A 20,833-nucleotide genomic window follows, 5' to 3' on the forward strand; every position below is an offset into this window, starting at 1 on the left:
AAAGGGCAAAATAATGGCCTCACTAGTAGTGAGTTCCATTCAGTGCAGCTAAGAGTAAAAATGCCTACCTCCGTCACCGCTCACAGTGGGGTCATTAATAGTTACTTTTTCCCACTTGAGGATAATGTGCATTAACTGGATGTTGGAAAAGTAAATAGTGCTTTTCTGTCTCCTAGGAAGTATTTTCCTAAAAGAAAAAAAAAATGTAGAACACAAAATGATATATTTGCCCTCTATCAAAGTATCCACAAAGATGTATCCATTTCTTAGAGTCTCCTTTATTATCAAACAGAGATCTCATTAAATAAATGCAGTAGAGTGAAACATCTATATATATATTTTTTTCAAATCTCAATATCCTAAGTTTATGGCCTTCGTGGGAGGTAGGTTTACAAGGGTTTATTCCAGAAAGGACACTGGAATAATGGTTTTGATGCAGAATATTAACAGTGGAAAAGTTTTACATAGTTACCATTAAATAAAAGGAAGTTTTCAGGATACCTAGCCACTTTTAATGAAGGGGAGTGGGATATGGAGAGAACATAAAAGAGAAGAAGGCTTTTTGTATATATTCCTCATAGACCCACTTTGGATTTTTCATCTCAGTTGATGAAGCAAGGTGGGGCAGGCATAGCCCTGCATTTAATTTTTTACTGACAATGAGTACAAAATAGCCCACCAAGGCCACCCCTCGTTGCCGCTGAGAGCGTGGCAGCTGTTGAACTTCTGATTAGAGCAAGATCCACTGTAGAATCCCAGACTGGCATGTCACAGAAGCCGATGGCCCCATAACATTTTAATGCATTGGGTTTTCTTCTGCTGACCCACGACATGGGTAAATAAAGATAACCTTCGCCAAGAAATACAAACTGCTCCCAGGGTGACAGTGGGGGATCCTGGCAGAGAGCAAGCGTCCCCCTGGCATCAGTTGTGCTCATCATGAATGTGAAGAGAGTGTCAGCTAAGAGCAGCAGACGAGGAATTCTGGAAAACCTGACGGTTGATATCAGTTATCTGAGCACAGAGCTCGGCTGGGAAAAACCCTCCACAAAATCTCTTGGTTATCCAATTCAGAGGAGTGGTTTCCTCAGCTTTGCTTCCATTAAACATTTAGAAAGAGATTATCCCAAGTTTTGCTTATTTAGTTGTTTTTGTTTTCTGGCTTAAAGTACAACACATTACCTAATAAAAATCACACCACATTAAACAGACTCTGTTGAGTATACTGCACTTGGTGTGACTTTACGGGTGTTATTCTAAGTGTCTGTTCTCTGAATTCCCTTGGATTTTATGCTGTTAACTCCCACGGATATGAACAGACCTCCCAAGCCTGCAGTTCCACATGCTGTATATTTACTAGGAGGCAACTTAACTTCTAGACGTTGCACAGAGAGCTGTAGTTTGTCCCTGAACACTGGAGTTCCTGAACATACTTGTTTGAAAACGTCTCTTAAAATATATGGTTTTGCTGGGCAGACTAAAAATTTTGTGTAATCAGAGAGAGCGTTTAGAAACATTGTTTGAAGAGGGAAATAATGCTTTAGTGCTACCTTCAAGAGAATAAACAACGTCGTTCCCCTTCTCCGGGGCGGTGGGTGTGCCGGGTGTTGCTAGTAAAACAAAGGAGAGACATGGTCCTCAGAAAGGAGTGATACAAAAACATCAAATATTCGACCATTTGGCCTGGAAACATGTACGAGGACCAAAATCAGGTCTGAACCATTAATACAACAAATACTGAAATACCCCTTCAAAGGCTTTTCAGGGGGAAAGATATGGCTAAAATCAAAGGGAAAAATCTCTTGGTGGAGTTTGTGGCTATATATCTGAAGAGAAAGCTTTCATTTTGTCAGGAACGTTTTCATCTGATTTTTGAAAGATTAGAGTTCATTTTATACTTAGGCTGAGAGGGTTAACGTTCCCTCTTTAATTCATAAAATATTTGTTTGGTATTGTTTCTTATGTTCCAACATTATAATTTTGTTCTATATGACACTCCATTTCCAATAAGAGAGAATTCACCCCAAACTGTGATAGTTTTTAATTTTTAACAATTGCTTCAGAGCAGTTTTGAACAATCAGCTGAATGTTGTTGAAATCAGGGACTTAATTTTTTTTTAGTTCCTCATTTATTTTGATTTGTATTACTTAAGGAAATCTAGTCTTGCAAAATTATGGATCCCGATAAAATCATAGATTAGAAAATATGTGCATATTAAGCTTTCCTGAACTTGCATTTCATCCAAACCCATCAAATGCTAGGGGAAGGGTGTGGAATCACTGGTGAAGTAGCGCCACCATCTGGAAATTTTCAGAATGGCAACTACACGTTCCTTTTCCTTACAAAGTGAGCTCTTGTCAACATAACACTCATCTTTGGGAGAGAAACTTGTTCACTTTACCTAAGTGTCCTAAGAATACTCAATGCAACATTTAACTCTTTTTCTGTACCATTACCTCTACATAGAAAAGATAGATTCGCTCCACATCGGAGAGGATGCTTTCCTAGATGTCTGAAGAATGAAAGACCGCTCATAAATAGAGGGGCAAGACATAAAGAAAAGCTGAATTCCAACGCTGTAACTTGCAACTTAGACACATACACGGTTAGCGCACATGGACATTAAAATTTCTCCTCTGTAAAATGAGGGTAAAAAAGAGAATCTACCTCCCAAAACGGTTGGAGAATAAAATGAGACAATGCCTGTAAAGTGCTCAGCACAGCGCCTGGCACACACTATCAGTGAATAATGGGAGGTATCATTAAAACTGATAGCTATTTTACTCCTCTTAAAGCATCCGAATGAACATTCAGAGCGTCGGCAAGGACTGCAAAACGATATCAGGTCCAGCTCCTGTCCCACAAAGAAAGCTTCCACGCTTTTCTTTAAAATCATGAGAAAATAAAGATCTGCCATCCTCTTAATAAGGGAACCCCCTGGCCAGGTTTACCCACCTCCTGCTGTCTGGCCCTCCAGAACCACTGACCTCTGCCTACCTGCTACCCACACCCACTGGCTTTACTTGCAGCCTCCTGAGCAGGCCACCTGCCTCTGGCTCCATCTATCTCCTCGCCCCATCCCTTTATCTGCGCATTCCACCTCTCTCTGTTCATTGAAGGCCCTTTCTTGGAGGCTTAGGTTTCGCCCTTTCTGTGACTCCATCCTTACGTCTCATGCCTATCACCCAACCATTCCTTGCCGGGGAAGTGTTAGCACTGGTGGTTATTCCTTTTCCCCCTGTTTCCAACTTGCCTTTGCACAGCTGCAAACTCTGGACCAGCAAGCACAGGATGCTAAACATCACTGCACCCGGAAAAGTGGCTGGATGTTTGTTTTAATGCTATTAATCACAGTGATGAAAATACAGTTTGATAGCGGCAGCTTGATGATCTACCAAAGCTTTGACCCAAATTGATTATGGACATGAAACCAAAATCCCTGATCTAAATTAATAAAGAACAACTGTTCACATTATTAAACATGAGGGCTTAGTTCCTGGGCCACATGAACAGGAAGAAAAGAGAAAATCTGTTGTTTCATTTTGGAGATAATAAGATGGTAGTGACATCTCCCTATATATAACTGTTCTTTCCCCCAAGCAGCCCCTTGTGTAAGGACCTATTTGTGCATCCATATTAACCATCCTAGCATCTCTCTGTGGGGTTAGAGAAGGCACCTGGAGGCAGGTGGGGAAACCCAGGATAAGTGTGACCCAGGTGAGTTGTTTACCTCTCTGATAGTCACTTTCCTGTCTATGAGATGGTCACAATAATCCCACACAGGGTTGTGGAGTAGATGATTTTCATGGTGCCTTAGCACACATGCTAAGGGCCAAACAAGTGTGCCAGAAGAGAACAAGGGTGTTTGGAGATTCCTCCCACTGCACCTTTGGCCATCATTTCAGAATTCCCTAGCATTCTTTCCTTTTTTAATCCAAAGGTTTAAATGCAACTTTACCCTAAAATCACCAGCAGAGGTCACTCAAGGACAGACTGAATTCCTACTGACCCCTGGCCTGACTTCTAAGTTACGTACGGGCTGCATCATTAGAGTTAAAATAGCGGAACATTTTATGGTGACACTTTGTTTTAATGTTATTATTCCATATTGTCCATTAAGAGCTACACTGAAGCAATTCGATCACTGTTCTGCTTACGGAGTTTTCTTCACTTAAATTCTATGTGCCGAGATCCAGCTAAACACCCTCTGGCTAGAGAAGTAGAAGGATGCAGTGTGTAGAAGAGGGATGGGGTAATGACATCACATTCTCAGTGACACAGAAAAAGACTAAAATGATCATCAGAGCAGGCCAAAAGAGACCAGGGCCTGGATTTGCTTAAGCAGTGACGTGTGACTACTGGGAGAGAAGGAGTGATGGTCTCAGAGAGACTCAGAGGTGAGCTTAAATGCTCTCACGGTCTGGTGATATTAGGAGAGGAAAACTGGGAGCCTCAGCCCTCAAAAAGTTATTTACTGGTTGCAGTAAATAACAATAATTATGTGTGGATAGACTTTAGGTCCCTTAAAATGAAACACAGAAATGTTGCAAATGTCACACTTTGTGATTTGGATTTCCTAGTGACAAATAAGAGATGTATCTTGTGCAATGCTTCACAGTTAAGAAAATGTTTTCATATCCATTACGTTATGGTGCCTTCAAAGTCATTCCAGAAGTGCCCATCTTACAAACCCTTCTTCAGGGCACCTGCCACATTGCATGATGTTTTTAATCTGCCCCAGGTCATTAAACATGGTAGGAACCCTGTACATATTTGTTGAATGAATGATCAAAACAGATCAAAACAGAACATCAATTACTTATTTTCATGCAACCTTATTATATATGTATTTTTTTTTAATATTTTTTTTTCAACATTTATTTATTTTTGGGACAGAGAGAGACAGAGCATGAACGGGCGAGGGGCAGAGAGAGAGGGAGACACAGAATCGGAAACAGGCTCCAGGCTCTGAGCCATCAGCCCAGAGCCCGACGCGGGGCTCGAACTCACGGACCGCGAGATCGTGACCTGGCTGAAGTCGGACGCTTAACCGACTGCGCCACCCAGGCGCCCCTATATGTATTAAGTTGAGTATACAAGTCAGCTCACTTGGCCAACATTCTAAGTGGGTTTAGATCCAATATCTGAATGGGCTATAGTTTTAGATACTCATCAAAATCGGTAAAATCCAGTATGGGGTCTTGGTGTTGCAACTCTTCTCTGTGAAGTCTTTGGAAACTAAAAATCTTGCAATGGCTTTGATGGCTAGAAGCCTAAGGGTTCCGTATCAGCAGATATCATGGCTCCTATAGAATTTGCCCCAGGCCACGTCTCACGGATGGCCCCCTCTGTTTAGGGGTGGGTGGAAGTGGGAGATGTCCTCTCTACTGCGGTACTCCTAATACATAGAGCCGACCAGTAAAATCAAAGATGTGGCAACCAGATAGACTCAACTCTAAACAGAATGGCTATGGAGCTGGCTGAGTAAAAGTCACTGGGGTTAAACCAAGGTTTTAAATCAGATTCTAAAAATCATACCCGAAAGGGGCAAAGGCATTCCTGGTGAAGAGTAGAGGAAAGGGGGCAGGAACAGAGTGTTGAGAATGGTAAATTAAGTTGCCTGCCGAGTATCCCAGTGAATCTGAGGAGTAAAAATGGAGATCCCCTGTTAGACAGGTGGTGATTTAAATATAATCATTGGGAGATTTAGGCTTAACACAGGAAATCACTGAATTATAAATCATAGACCATCAAGGTTTTATTCATCTCTGTATAGCCAGTGTTCAGTTCATATTCATTTGAATTCAACTGGACAATCAGGCAATTCTAATGGTTAGAAATATCTTCCTTTAGCTGTTTTCAAATATTGGCTCCTTTCAGCTTCCACCCATTCAGGATTACTCAGAACTGTTATCTTTCTTCTAAGTGACAGACCTCCGAAGGCTCAAACACTGGTCCCTGCCTTTCTCTCGTCTCCTCCAGAATAAATACCCTCAATTCTTTAATATTTCCATGTGCCCTACTGCGGACCCATCACCCCACTGGTTCTTGTTGCTTGGCCAATGGCCACCTTTAAATAAAAGAACATCCAAAACCAGGGGCCTTAATGAAGCCAAGCCACATCTCATGAGCATTTCATAACTACCACCAGATTCATCGCCTCTCAGCAGTGGTATTTACCTGTCTCTCTGGTCTCCCTGTGATGAGATCTGGATTTGCAGCCCATTTCCTTTTCAGGATTCCAAATGCGCCAACCACATAATCCATTTTCACCACATTCTCATAAGGAAGTGTTTGCTGCCACCATTTTTCACAGATGAGCGGGGATGGAATAGAGCAGAAACTGGAGAAAAATGAAACAAAAATGTGGGAAATAATTTACCTGGCTAACACTGCTAGCCAGTGGCCAAGGAATTAATAACACACAGTCCTCCCAACTTCTTACCCAGGAGGATTCATTTTCTCCCCTTAAATGAGACCACACTGCTTGTGAAGATAGTCTGGCAATTGGGGATCAGGGGGAGACAGCCTGAGTTCCTGGGGCAGACTTGGACTTCCTCTCTGTGCAGGGATCTGTCCACTCACCCAGCAACCACCTAGTGCCCGCCTCCCAGCTGGGTCAGAGACAGAACACCCGAGCAAGGGGGGATCTGGCCACCAGGTGTTTCTTTTATTTGCCAATTCCCTTTCAGCAGCAGCCAGGATGTGAGTTATGCCCTTGATGGGCATAAATGGATACGGTACGTGCTATCATTCATTAGAGAAGAAGAAGGCAGCTTGTGCCTTGGAAGTGGTGGGAGCTTGTCCAATGGAGGAGGATAAGAACCGTGAGCAATGAGAGGGGGCCTGAAGCACAGACCAGACGGAGGCCAAACACCTGGCAGGGCTAGTCCACTGCCAACAATTTGATTCCAGTGTAGTCTATGTAGTTTACATCAAATTTAGGGGGTTGGGAAATGGTTGGGTTAAGAATCACAGTGACCCGCACACCAAAGTTATCACCAATCCGTGTGTGTGTGTGTGTGTGTGTGTGTGTGTGTGTGAGTGAGATAGAGAGAGAGAGAGAGAGAGAAAGAAAGAGAGAGAGAGAAAAGGACACACACACACACACACACACACACACACACACACACACACCCTGCATACACACACACTGCACATGATGAAAACTTCCTTCTAGGAAGAAACTTGCAGTTGCCAATCTCATGGCAATCTCCTACCCCGAAGGAACAGCACCACCCAGCAAGAATAGATTCCTGTGGCCACTGTGGTGCCTGGGTGACTGGCCACTGTCCTCATGGCTTCTGGTGTCTGAGTAACTAGCCTGAACCCTGAGTCTGTCAGCCACCTCTCCTAGATAATGAAGTATGGGCTGCAAAGCGGTGATTTTCTAATAGAGTTGCTGAGAAAAGGGAGCTGACTCTCAGCTGACACTTATCCCTTGGTCACCCCATCTCCCCTTCCCCACTCCCCCAGTCACTCCCCACTCTCTCCCAGGACCGCTTGCATTTTAGTTGAAGGGAATGAAAGAAAGTTGGCCCCAAAGGTGTCTCTGGGTGTCTCTGCCCAGAACTAGAGAGAAGTTTTTGGCGGAACTTCCAAAGTACAAGCAAACTCCTAACAGGGTTTGGCAGATCACAAACAATTAGGCGACTGCACTCCGTAATCAGCCCATGGGGATAGGGAGGCCACGCGCCTGCCAGATTTCTGGTAAAATGTTGCTTTCGTTGGAACTAGGGTGCTTTTCCTTCAGCGTCCCCAGGCGTCAAGGAGGCTAGAAGGAACACCGGGACCTCTGATTCCGGGCAAATGTGACACGTCAGTATTTACAGAGGAGTGTCACGTTGGCAAATGTGTTCGTCTGGGAGGCCTCAAAAACCCACGTGGGCTGTCTGTTGGGAGACAGGCACACTCGTGCTGGTAAGAAAAGAGCCCTTTTCTATTTTGTTCCAAATGTATGGAAGCTGTGAGGCCTTGATCAGCTCTCCTACTAGGAGGGAGAAGTGAGTGTGATGCTCTGTGGGCCTGGTGCCTGCCTCCAAATCACTGGGAATGGAGTCGCAAATGGAGCACTTTCTTCTGACTTGAGGCCTCGGGAATGATCCATGGCTTCCAAGAGGGCTCATTCCCAGCAGGGTGGAGTTGGGGGGGGGAGGCTGTCAGCCATCTGTGAGGCAGTGGGTGTGCCTCAACTGGGCTTCTCGGGGGATGGCCCCGCAGAGGGCCTCAGAGAGGAGAGCATGAAGGCCCACCTGGGGACCCTGGCCCGGGCCTTGCCCCCCAGCCACCCAGGTCTGCTGCACAGATGTGAAAGCAACTGGATTTGCCCGGGGAAGACACAGTCGCTCCCCACAGTCCCCAGACACGAGAAATCTGGGACTCTGGTACTTCTCCACCCCTTGTCCCTGAGTCAGATGGCAGGCAGGTGCCCCCTGGTGGAGCACAGACACGGACAAAGATGGAGGCAGTGATGCAGCTCACAGGGAAATGCTTCCGAAATGGGCTACAAGTCAGTTTACAAAAATGGAAAAGTAAAAAAAAAAATCCATTAGGTTGCAATCTCTTTTTGGGGAATGTGTTTCTAAAGGGAGTTTACATGCCATGGAAACAAATCCCCGAAGCCCAGTTTCAGCTTATTAGCGCTAAATTGGCCACAGCAAATGAGCACCACAATTGTCAGTGACCTGAGGTTTTATAAGCACACTGGGACTGTTTGCAGAGATTTTTACATGCGCCCCACAGAGCAGCTGAGGGGGAGCAATGCAACTGCTATTCCATTTCCAGAGCCCAGAATAGCAATGAAGCCACCCCATTGTGCCCCTCCGTGTGGGGATCTCCTGGGACTGGAACCATCCTTGAGATCTTTGCCCTACAGCTTAGCTCTGCTAAGAAGGCAAGAACGGGAAGGCACAGTTAAGCTCTCCTTGGGGAAGGAGACTTCATCTCTGTTTACAATGGATTTGAAAGGGTCCTATCCTGGCAGAGAAGTCGTGAGGGTGGCCTATGAAAATCCAGGATAAGAGAGAATAGAAAGTGTCCAGTTCCTGGCCCTGCAGGGGAACTGGTGGGGGTGACGGGTGAAGTGAGCAGAAAAATCTCTTGCCAACAAGTACACAGCTCTGATAGGGAACTAGATCCAAATCTGTCTTATTTCATTGTTATTTCTCTCTTCTTCTCTAAGTCTCAGACTTTCATGGAATTCACATGCTGGGGCAGATAAAAAATTAAAATATGCATATACGTGAATAAAATTAAAATTCTGATCAGTTCTATGAAGGAAAAATGCAGGCGGCTGAAAAGGAGGGGAAAGAGGGAGCTGGCATGGGGAGGGCAGTGAGAAGAGCCTGGGTGGGGCCATCTCAGCGAAGCCCTCAGAAGATGAACATGCGGCCTCCGAGAGAGGCAGAAACCGAGGGGCTTCCCAGACAGAGGAGCAGTGAGAACCAATCTGTGAGCCAAGAGATAGCTCCGATTCCTCGAGCAGTGAAAGAAAGCCAGTGAGCAAAGAAGAGAGGCATGATATTAAGTTGTAGAGGTGGGAAGGGGCTCCAACACCAGACCCCTGCCACAGGGTTTAAATTTTATTTTTTTAACTTTCTTTCTTGAAATTCTTTTTATCTACATCTGTAAAATAGCAATACCATCAGAGCAGTGCTTCTCCAAGAACTCTAACAAGGCCATGGCTTCCTTTGCCAGCTCATCTTCCTACACATACACACACACACACACACACACACACACACACACACACACACACGTACACGCATACACACATGCACATGTACACACATACACATACGTACACATATATACACACATAAACACACTCACATACACACACAGTTTTTTTTATTTTTTTAATGTTTATTTATTTTTGAGAGAGACACAGTGTGAGTGGGGTAGGGGCAGAGAGAGAGGGAGACACAGAATCTGAAGCAGGCTCCAGGCTTTGAGCTGTCGGCACAGCCTGATGCAGGGCTTGAACTCGATACTGCGAGATCATGACCTGAGCCGAAGTTGGACAATTAACCCACCGAGCCACCCAGGTGCCCCAGGAAGTGGTTTTGAAAAATCTTCTGAAGAAAATTCACTTGTGAGCAGACATCTCTTAAGGGACAACCATTCCCCCAGAGCCATGCTTACAAACGGTGAGATCATGACCTGAGCTGAAGTCTATTGCCTAACTGAGCCACCCAGGCGCCCCCACACATATACACTATCCAGGGATCCTTTTGGCTGAATTCTTGGCCGCTTGCTCTTTCTCCTCTCTCTCTCTGAGCCAATCTTGTGGCATCCTGCAGCATAACATACCTCTATGTTAGTGACTTCCAATTCTGTCTGTTCTCCAAGCTCCTGTATTTCAGTAATTGATTAATTAATTCAGTAAACGTTTATAAACACTTACGATGTGCCAAGTATTCTGTAAACTTCTGGGAATATAAAAAAATTAAATAAAACCCTTGCCTTGCCCTCTTAGACCTCTACTTGGGGATTAGAAATTAAGGGCATCTGCAAGAGTAGAAAGTGGAGAGGAGTATGTCATCCATCATAGGGGTTTAATGGGATGACATTTGAGCTGGGTCCCCAAGGAAGAGTAGATTTCCATTGAGAAGAGGGGTTGTGGGTGAAACACCAAGACAAAGTAACTGCATTTACAAGGCAGAGAAGAGGAAATTAAGAGACCAGGAGTGGCTCTTTATATCCTACCTACTAGGCCCCAAACCTGTTGGATGGGTGTGTCAAGGTCTCAAGAGAAATCATGAAACACCACTCCCATGATGGTGAGTACAAGTCTATGAAGAAGACATTCAGACAGCTGGAAAGCAAAGTCCACACATGAAAAGGAGGGGAGTTTGAACCCAGGGGAGTACCAAGAACGTTGTGGCAATGATCCCATAATAGTTTATCAGGACGGATAAAGCACAAACAAGAAAAACTGAGAAATTAGAGTCATGGAACTATATGGACATCTTGCTCTTGGTAGTTAGCACTTTCCTAGAATCTCCTGGACCACGTATGAGACCTTCAATATGAAGGGGACTGAAATATGGAGAGAATCCATTTAACACATGATTACACAATTGGAAAATAGCACCTGTAGGGAAATATTAACAAAACTGGATTTGTACAGTTTGGGGACGATGGGAGAATGATTATATGACCACAACATATGAAAGGCTTTACAATGAAAAGAGAGCTGATCTTGTTTATATTTTCTTTTCACTAGGGACAAAAGGAAAATGGTTACTTGTAACCACAGGGGTTTTGACTGAATATAAAAAAGAGTTTTCCAGACAAGAAGGTCTTTTTAAAAATATGGCCAATGCTTGTATCCCTGACATAATTTATGGGTGGATTTGCTTGAAGCATGCCGAAAAGGACCAGGTGACCCCTTCTCAAGGAAGAATTTTTATTCCTGGGCTGAAGAGGTCAAATTGTCCATTAATAATCCAGAATTGGTCATTTCAGCTCATGATAGACACTTCAGATTCTCTTGTCAGAAATATTTTTTACCTAAACCCTGTTTATACCTGCCCACACTCTCTTCCTTGATCCCCAACCAGTTAAAAAGAAGGTGAACCTACTGAATGGACTGTGCTCCCTCCTACTTTCCCACTCTATTTCAGACTGAGTCAACCAAATAGTTCATATCTTCATCTGTTGTCTGCTGGTAACATCAAAGCCTTTTTTCCTGTTACTTTCTAATAATGCTGTTGATTTGCGCCTTAATTGCTAGCCCTTATTGCCAAAAGAGACAGAATTCTTGTGCAAACTGTATTCTATCAACTTGTTCAATAAATAAAATTCAAATGTTACCATGCCTTTCTGATGGAGGTTTGAGGAAGTCCAGAAGCGGAGGGCAAGAAATGAATGATCTGCCCATGAAGTCACTGAAAAAGAGTCCAGCGCTGGATGGAAGATAGAACACATCTATCCCTAGAACATGGGGAACTTTGCAGCTTAAGTTTGAGGCCCTGTCAGAAGCAGTCCAAACAACAATAAGTATCTGGGCTACAGCCGATGAGGGGTTCTTTGCATCTCTTTTGTTGCATATAACCAAACCCCTCCCCTTTCTCTCCCACCTCTCATATTTCCCTGGGGGCTTCCCTCCAACAGCTTGTGTATTGGCGGAGGGCCGGCTGCCCACCTCCCTCAACCAGAGGGCAGCCCTGACCATGATCACACCACATGCTTAGTGAATCTGAACTGGGACTCTTGCCTGAGCCAAGATTGCGAGAGTGCCAAGCACTGCAGGAAACACCAGATTCCGCGTACCATCTTGTAGGACCCACTAAATAGACCTGCCACCTTGACTATCAATCAAGCTGCAAAGCTGTCCGATGCTCTGTCGCTCTTTGTAGGAAAGCTATGGTGCCTCAGAAGCTTCCTTGTCACCGGCCCGAAAAAAGCTACTAATTTGTATCTAACTTATTTTTCAAAACTCCTCCAAGCTCTCCAACTTCGATGTCAAACTATGTTAACAACGGCTGGCTTGGAAAGTCCCTGTAGGATTTGTAAGAAATTAATGTTAGCTTCCTCTCAACAGAAAGCGAGGGCTTTGCAAAACACACCATATGCTTGTCACTTTGCCAATGAATCAAGATGTTTTTGCAGTCTTCTGAGTCTAAATAATTAATGGTAATGTCTAAAGATTACCCCAAGGTTCAGGGAGTAAGGATAGGGCCTTTGCAGTGTCCAAAGTTACCCAACCTCAGCGCAGTCCAATATTTCATGTGATAAATGGTCAGGCTTCATGACCACCCCTCACACACACCCCACTCATCACCATTGTTCATTCTCTTTTCCCTTCTTCTTTCTTATGTAATTAGATTAGTTTGCTTCAAGTAAGTGCTGCTGCTTCTTCTCAACCCTCAAGTAATATGCTTCTACCCAGGTTTCTTCAGTTTCTCTTAATGGATAAGAGTGTGTATGTAATATTTTATCTGTTAACATTAGCACTGTTCTTATCAAGAGATTAATTTCCCCTCAATACACTCTCACCAACTAATTAATCCAAACCAATAAATCAAACTAAATAAATCAATAGCCCCACGAATTTTGATGATTGTAGGGATTATAGGTTTTGCTAAGATTTTTTGAAAGAGTAGATACTGAGTTCTTGCTCTATAAAATAAAAAGACACCTCCATGATCATTTAAAATATTTCCTCTTAACCAGCAGAACCCTTCTTTGATTCTGTGATCCTTTGGGTGGGGGAAATGAACCTGTGTCACTTGGCACTTATTTTGGATGCATCTCATCTCTCATTTTAGCTCATCAAAATTTGAAGTGCTGTTCAGCTCTCCCCTGAATGGACCATCGTGATATTTTACTTGAATAAACAGAAAAGTCTCACTCATTGTAAAAGATGATTATAGTAAGAGTTCATTGTAATAGAGTGTTTCCTGTATGCCAGATGTTATGCTAAGAGTTTTACAGTTATTATTTCATTGGATTCTCTAAAAACGCTCATTTCTAGATGAAGAGACTAAAGCTTGAAATAGTTTCAAAACTTCTGTCCCAAGTCACATAATCAATAAATAGAAGAGCTAAAGATTGAACTGGACTGTTCTCTAGAACATCACTCTCCTTGGATTCACTTTTCACTAAAGGCTGAACCCAAATGCCCCCATCCTAGGACAGAATGTCATAGAGGGTGGAGTAAAGAAACCCTTACTACTGGAGCATCTGGGTGGCTCAGTCAGTTAAACATCCAACTCTTAATTTCAGCCCAGGTCATGACCTCACAGTTCATGAGATCAAGCCCCGCATGAGGTTCTGTGCTGACAGCGAGGAGTGTGCTTGGGATTCTCTCTCTGTTCCAACCCCATTCATTCTCTCTCCCTCTCTCCCTCTATCTCTTAAAATAACTAAATAAGCTTTAAAAGAAAAAGAAACCCTTACTACTACTAATGGCAGCCTTGATATATCCTTCAGACAAGGATTCAGCTGAAGCTGCCTTCTAAAGGACCTATTTGTTAATTTGCTTCAAATAAATTAGCAAGAAGTCTCATGTTGCTGACAAAAGCTTTAAAATTTATCATCAATTCCTATAAAAATGGGAAATACCCTTATTCTAAGTCCAGGCTATTTTATTCATTAAATCATCATTATCATTACTTATGCATGTTTCGTGGTAGCTTACACTCCTATGTTTCTCTCTTAAATTGTATGAATCTTCAGAAATATTAACTGGAAATGATGAAAGTCAGCATGGTAGAATAACTGAGTTCATGATCTATATTTTGAAATAATGATGAAAAGAACAGTGTATTGCCCATAGCAAGAGTCAGGCTTCCAAGAATTCAGCAACCTTTCAAATACATTTTGGTATTAGTTCAGCATAGCTGTGAATTAAACTCACAATTAAGCTTAATGTCTTATTATACACAGGATGGCCTTTGGCAAAAGAAAGAGAGTCATCCTGGTTTCAGAAGTGTTGCCAACCTACGCCAAGTAAGTCTGCAACCAGTGGGTGAGTACGATGGCCACTAGAATGGGCACAGGACTGGGTAATCAGGAGTGTAGGGTTTGGGGCCCGGTGCCCTTAACCTGCTAGCATGATGTTGATGTGGATTCAGTTGGCATCTCTGAGCCCACGTTTATTCACCTGCAAAGTGCAAGTGTTAGAGTAATTGACCTCCAGGAACCATTGTCTAGGATTCTAGGATTCTGATGACAACAACAAATATCATCACCTTATTGGTACAAAAAATATTGGTTCTCCATTTGAAATGTAAGCAGAAAAATTATTTAAAAATTGTAAATGTATAGCTGTCAAGGTTGAGCTAAAATTTCCATTACTTCCCAATAATAGAAAAATATAGATTTCATTACTGACCTACTAAGTATAACTTTCACTAAGTATGACTACTAATCCCCAAAGGAATAGAGTGTACAGAATCTTTATCAACTAAAAATAAATGCCATCTGACAATACCTTAAAAAAGTTTTCTTTTGTATTCCATTTTATTTTGAAGGACAAGAGGACAATTGCCCACATATTCAGAATTTGGACACTCTTGGGGACAAATGACTATGTTTCTTGAACTAACAGTAGCATTTAAAAGAGAAAAGGGGTTGACATAGATTAAGAGAAATCCAAGACATATGAAATGCAATGTATGGGCCTTGTTTACATTCAAACTGTAAGACAATCTTTTTTAAGACAAGCATTATTTTGTGATCCATTATTGTTAATTCTGTAGGTGTCATAATGGCCTTGTGGTATCTTTCTAAGTACCTGCTTGTTATATTAGAGAGCCATACTGAAATATTTGTGGATGAAGTGATTGTGTCCTTTGTTCATGGTCCTGCATTACCATATTGCATATTTGTTTCTCTAGGTAGCTCTTTTCTTAGTATGAATATGGCCATCCATAGATTATCTGAATGTGAATTAGCCACTTTGTGGATGGTCTGGGACAAAATTCTAATCCAAAGTGGACTGTGTTTTATTGTGGTTATGGTTGTGGTTGTTTTTGGCACCAAGCAAGTATGCCCAGGTAATATCAGTATATTGTTTTTATATTAGCCTAAGAAGAATATCACTTGTTGCAGATCTAAAATCAAATGAACTTTAGAACCCCAACAGTTTATTTCAGTTTATCTCACCACCAATCCTCTCAACGGTTATAACATCCTTGCTTAGGCGCCTCAGAAAGTAAAGCCTGGGACAAAGGTATACGTGTGAGTACTTGATTGGTATAATCCCTGGGGACAAGAACGAAGGACAAGGGGAGAGAGGAAGGAAAGAGGAAGTGCCAATATAAGGATGCATCATAGAAGCAACTGGTGACTTGATCCTCCGGGACCAAATAACCAGCCATGGAACTGGTATTTCAGAACTATCCATTCAAGAGGAACACAGGGAAGAATTTATGCTTCAGATCCCACCCTCCATTGGTTGGGAGTTTGCCCTGAGGATATTAATTACTCTGATATTATTAATGGAGTTACACATGTGTAAGCCCTGAGCAGTTCCATAGTGATTCCCTTGATACAGACGGTGCTGGGGTATGAACCCATGAAGGTGAGCCTGAGAGGCTCTGAAGTAATGTGCAAGGCAGTCGGATATGCATAAAGATTGAGGATTGACTACTATATGGCAAACTAGATCTTTTAGATGTGCCAATGCAGAAAAGCCTAAGGCCTAAGAAAATAAAATAAAGAACACCTTTCACCTGGGATCCCCGTATTTGGAGCTAAAGAAAAGTTTGGAAGCATGAGTTATCTAAGTTCCTCAGTTTCAAATTTACCTTGGGTATATAGTATTAGTTGTACATAATATTGTTACAATATATTATTATTGTATTAATAAAAGTGGAGAAAAGGGGTTCTAGGAGCATAACAAAAATTGAAAAGTGATTCATATTATTATCTTTTTTTCATAATGAAAGGGTACATATAATCCTGTAGATTTCTGTAAGTAGTTATTTCAAAATTCACTTTCATTTTGAAACTCTACTCTTGGTAAAAAAAAAAAAAAAAACACTTCAATTCCTCATAATTATTACTAGAGGAAGTTTATTACTAGAGAAAATATTAATTTTGAAATATAAAATATTTTAAAATAATTCAAAATATTATGAATTATGTTCATTGTGGTTTATGAGGTTGAATGCTTAGAAAATACGTAATTTAACTGAGTAAATAGTGGTAGATCACCTTCTAGGTCATCACCCATCAGGCACTTTGTATAGTTGATATTGATTCAAAAGATATTTTCCATCTCTGTGGCATCTATAATCTGATTAGAGAGATAAACACACATACAGAGTCCTTATGATACAAAGCAGAAGAGAAGTACTTTAACTTAAGCAATTAGATCCAAGGGAGAATGAGGGTTGGGGGTGCTGGGGGAGGCTGATAGCAATGGTGATGGCTTCACACAAGAAAAATTGATTTGGGGGGATTTAGATTTTCACAAGAAGAGAATTGAGCCCTCTGTTAAAACCAAATGAATATTATTCAGATACCTGGACTGAAAGCAAGATTATATCTCCCAGGAATTCTACTTGTAAATCTGTTTGATCACTTTTAGGTCATTAAATTATCTATTTTCAAGTGGCATAATATTTTTGAAGCTCACCCTAGGACTACAAAACAGTTCTTAGCAGACATATGAGATATTTCTCTCCTCACAAGCTTGTTCCCAAACTAGGAATGCTCCATATTATCCTTAAAGAAAGACAACTCATTCACTGAGAGTAGGTTCCATGCAGCTGGGGTTTAATGAGAAGGGAGCATGTTCATAGAATTCCATCATAGGTGGATCTTCTGAATCCTGGGAGCCCAGACTCCAGAGCAACTTTTCTCCAAGTGGGTCCATAGTTCAACCAGCTACATGTCAAAAAGACAGACAATTGGGCTTCAACTCAGACTAACTTAGACTGTCTGCAGTCGAGGCCAGGAATCTGCATATACACATTTTAAAATTTTCCCCAGATTATTTTTGTGCATGCAGAGGGTTGCAAAACTCTACTCAGAAAGGAGTTGATCTGAAGGGGTAGAGAGGCAGCTGGTTCACATTATCTAATCTTACTCTTTTGCTGATGTCATTCTCCCCAAATTTCCTTGAAAAGGTGAACTACAAAGGATATGGAGCTCCTCTCAGGGACTGGGGTTGTGAAGGGAGCCAAGGCTCTGTACAAGCTCTAAGAACTTTGGGGACCAAGAAATGAGCCTCCTGACACATAGCTGGATTTGTATTTAGCTTTGGTTTTTCCCTCTTTGTTCCATCCATGTTAGTTATTTAAGAGCTGAAAGGATTAAAAAAATATATGGCTCATGACTCTAGACAGAAAATATATTTATTTTTCAAATGGTAGTAAAACAAACAACTCCAAACCCATGGTCTTGTTTTACTTTTCGCCCCTATGAATCTCTACGTAGGATATGAAAATTTCTAGCTGTTCCTAGCTGTCCTTCTGGGGATCTCCCTTCACTGTCATCCTGGCAATTATCTTGGCCTCTCCTATGTGTATCCCCTTTTTCTTGGATTGTGTGTCTTCCTCTTTCTTAGTTTACTTCCTCAATATGGCAGAGCACATCATCTAGTAGTTGCCTCATAAATGGTGCATGTGAAGTAAATGTCTTGGGTTCTTCTGAGAGGAAAAGGATAATTTCTGAGAGGAAAAGAATAATTCATATCCTTCAAACTGACCTCCCAGGAAGTACTGACTTCTTCAAAGCTCAATTTAAAATGGGTATGCCTTGTGCTTCAGGCAATCAATTTTTAAAAAAAAATTTTTAATGTTTATTTATTTTTGAAGGAGACAGAGACAGAATATGAGTGGGTTAGAGGCAGAGAGAGAGGGAGACACAGAATCCAGGCGCCCCTTCAGGCAATCAATTTTAATCCTCAACATTTAGACCCAAGGAAAAGGGCTGACGCTTTATTAACCATGAACACTGATGACATAAGACCCACCACTACTGGCCTCTTCATACAGCTGCAACCTCAAGGCTTGGATCCCAGCCCCCTGATCATTCCAAGGGAGAGGCTGGTGCTATCTCCAATTAAAAATGGTGTCTTGGCAGAAGAGGGCTGGAAATCAGTTTCTGCCAAGTACTATTACTGTTATATCCTGACCTCTGATTATACAGAGGATGTACTGATGCTTCCGTAATTATGCAGTTTAAAAGCCTCAAAGCCCAAGTAACTGAGTACCTTCTCCAGAGTCTGACACCTAGCTCTGTCAGACTGTGTTCTTTCCCAGAGTGTGGTGGGCAGTGGGAGAACTTTACAGCTTCTACTGATGCTGTTACTATGAATTCCCTAGTGAACACTGCTTCAGCAGCCTTGGTGTGTTATGCTGTCTAGATATTTTCATTGTTCACACAGTATCTTGAATGTAAGAAAAAAATCTCCATTCTCCTGCTCCCACCCCACCCCTATTACCTCTACCACTCACATCACCCCTACCACTATCTAAATGATAGTCTGGTTGGGCATAAAATCCTGAGTTGAAATAATTTTCCTTTTATAATAAACCCATTAATCCATTGTTCACTCGTTTCTACTGTTCAACAGTTCAATTCCACTCTGATTTCCAGTCTTTTATATGTGATCGATTTGGATTTCCTTCCTTTCTCCCTCCCTCTCTTCCACCTTCTCTTTTTCATTTTCTTTCCTTCTTTCTTTTTCTCTTTCTTTCTTTCTTTTCTTCTTTCTTCCTCCTTCCTTCCTTTCTCTCTCTTCCTTCCTTTCCTTCTTTCTTTTCTTTATTCTTCTTTCTTTCTTTCTTTCTTTCTTTCTTTCTTTCTTTCTTTCTATCAACTTAGGATCCTCCCTTTGACCCAGTATTCTGAAATTTCATACTTATATACCTTGGCATTGGTATTTTTTTAATCTATTAAAAACGGATCAAACGGCATAGTTGTCAAACCCTTTCTCCTGGAAATTCATGTTCTTTGGGTCTGGAAATTTTTCCTTGAATTATTTGATGATGTCCTCTATTTTATCCAGGTGTCTCTTTTATTCAAATGTTGATTCTCCTGGACTAATTCTCACTATTCTTTTCTTCCCTGTTTTCCATTTCTTAGGCCTCCTTTTCAACTTTCTCAAGATTACCTTGTCTTGAAATTCCTCTTGTTAATTTTTTGTGTCTGCAGTCATAATTTTAATGTCTAAGAGCTCTTTTTTGTCTTTTAAATGCTCTTTTGATATAGTCCCCAGTTCTTTGTGGCATGAAATATCTTCTTAGTTCTCTGAGAATATTGAGTTATTTATTACTGTTGCTATTGCTTTTGTTATCTTTTTTCTTTCCCCTGCATTATTGTCTCTATTCCTTATTTTTATTTCTATCTTTCATGTTAGGAGTTATCCTCAAATGTCTATTGATCCCTTACATGTTTATGGATGGAGCCACAAAGACAGCTTAAGAGAAGTTAATTCTTTACATGGACAGCTAATTAATTGGTTTGTCATATAAAAAAAAAGTTGTAATTTAAAAAAATCTCCACTAAACATGTACACATAAAAATAGTTTTACATTCACGTTTATGAGGTTCACAGATTAAGAACTCCTTAGGAGGCACCTGGGTGGTTCAGTCAGTTAAGCATCCAACTCCTGATTTCAGCTCAGGTCATAATCTTAAGGTTAATGAGTTTGAGCCCTGTGTCAGGGTCTGTGCTGACAATGTGGAGCCTGCTTGAGATTCCCTCTCTCTCTCTCTCTCTCTCTCTCTCTCTCGCTCTCTCTCTCTGCCTCTCCCCCCCTCAAAATAAATAAATAAACTTAAAAATAAGAAATCCTTAGTTCGTGAAGCAAAATGTTAATTTTGCTGCTTTCACACCTTAAAACTAGTTAATGTACAAATACTTTTCTAGCCTTTGCTGGAACACCTTGAATGAGGAGAGCCACCATCAGTCAAATCAGTCCATTATCTTGGAACAGCCTCATCATCAAAAACTATTCTTTGTTTGATCCAAAATATGTCTTTCTGTAACTTCTATCCTTGTCTTATTTATGCTCATTGGATAATTGAAATCCAATCAAAGCCATTTTTTCTTGCTTAGAGCTTTTAAACATAATCAATATTAATCCTATATTAGTAATTCAACCTTTCTGGACTACTGCTATAAAACTCATGCCTCTCTTTCCCTGAAAATACCTATAAAAAATAGAAAATAATGTATCCCCCACTCAGACTTTCAAGAACAATCTTGGATTACTGGGTGCTGAGGCTTGTGTTCTGTTTAAGATATAGCAGTGCCAACTGGTGTAATCAGAGAGCATAGATTCATTTATACTGGGAAGAGTTAACCCTGGGAATGAGTGGTAGGTCAATACAAGATCTGGTTAAGTTGATGGCCAGGGAAGAGCC

The sequence above is a fragment of the Puma concolor genome, chromosome A2, assembly GCF_028749965.1.
Source record: "Puma concolor isolate L17-30 chromosome A2, mPumCon1.1.hap2, whole genome shotgun sequence".
In the NCBI taxonomy this organism is placed as follows: domain Eukaryota; kingdom Metazoa; phylum Chordata; class Mammalia; order Carnivora; family Felidae; genus Puma; species Puma concolor.